At 57.2% G+C, this 993-nt stretch overlaps 1 non-coding gene across 1 annotated transcript; it reads right to left on the bottom strand.

Annotated features, from left to right (window-relative positions):
* Positions 1 to 644: 644 nt before the first annotated feature.
* LOC127197768 (small nucleolar RNA SNORA17) lies at positions 645 to 775 on the bottom strand. The gene has a single exon (XR_007831734.1). It is a non-coding gene; the product is annotated as a small nucleolar RNA SNORA17 (small nucleolar RNA).
* Positions 776 to 993: the final 218 nt, after the last annotated feature.

Below are 993 nucleotides of genomic sequence, written 5' to 3'. Positions count from 1 at the left end.
AGAGATGTCCCTGTGGCCTTTGGTGGGTTCAGACCCCTGCTGCTGTAGGGCCTCAGACCCAGCTGTGGCCCCAGTGGCAGCCCAGATCAGGACCCCACCATGGTCTCAGGTGGCATCACCAGCTACTCACACCAGGCTGTTCCTCACTGCCCTCGAGTCTCCAGTTCTGCCTCTCTCTGTTGTGTGCAACCCTGCTGTTTCTCTTCCTCTTCCATGTCTCCACTGCTTACTTGCTCCTCTTGGTGGTACCCAGCATGCCTCTGGTGCATAATGGCACCAGGCAGGGTTTATCTTGGGCATGGGTCTACCTTGGTCAAGGTGTATGTGGTGCTGGACTTGTGGTCATCTCAGGCTAACTCCCTGCCTGGGCCCCATGCGCTGGTCTGGTGGTCGTTTTAGGGTAGTTTCCTGCCAGGACCCCACGCGCTGGTCTGGTGGTTGTCTCAGGCTAGCTCCTCCAGGCTCCTGGTGCCTTACTGGTGGATGTCTCAGGCTAGCTCCTCCAGGCCCCTGGTGCCTTACTGGTGGATGTCTCAGGCTAGCTCCTGCAGGCCCCTGGTGCCTTACTGGTGGATGTCTCAGGCTAGCTCCTCCAGGCCCCTGGTGCCTTACTGGTGGTTGTCTCAGGCTCGCTCTTTTCAGGGGGTGTCAGGCTACCAATTATTCAATGTTCCACAGTCAGAACACTGAGCGTAGACAGAGCCTCTCTCCCCTCTGCCACCTACTGACGCACATGTGACACAGCAGCCACACCTGCAATGCCAGAAGGGGAAGGGGGCACTTTCTTAATTAATGACTGACGTGAAGGGGCCCATCCCTGGTCAGGTGGTCCTGGGTTCTGTAAGAAAGCAGGCTGAGTAAGCCACGGGAAGCAAGCCAGTAAGCAGCACCCTCCATGCCCTCTGCGTCAGTTCTTGCCTCAAGTTCTTGCCCTGTGTGAGTTCCTGCCCTGTTTTCCCTGTGACCTAGAAGTGTAAGCCAAAACAAGCCCTT

The sequence above is a fragment of the Acomys russatus genome, chromosome 13, assembly GCF_903995435.1.
Source record: "Acomys russatus chromosome 13, mAcoRus1.1, whole genome shotgun sequence".
Taxonomy (NCBI): domain Eukaryota; kingdom Metazoa; phylum Chordata; class Mammalia; order Rodentia; family Muridae; genus Acomys; species Acomys russatus.
This window is presented reverse-complemented; position numbering and strand designations above follow the sequence as displayed.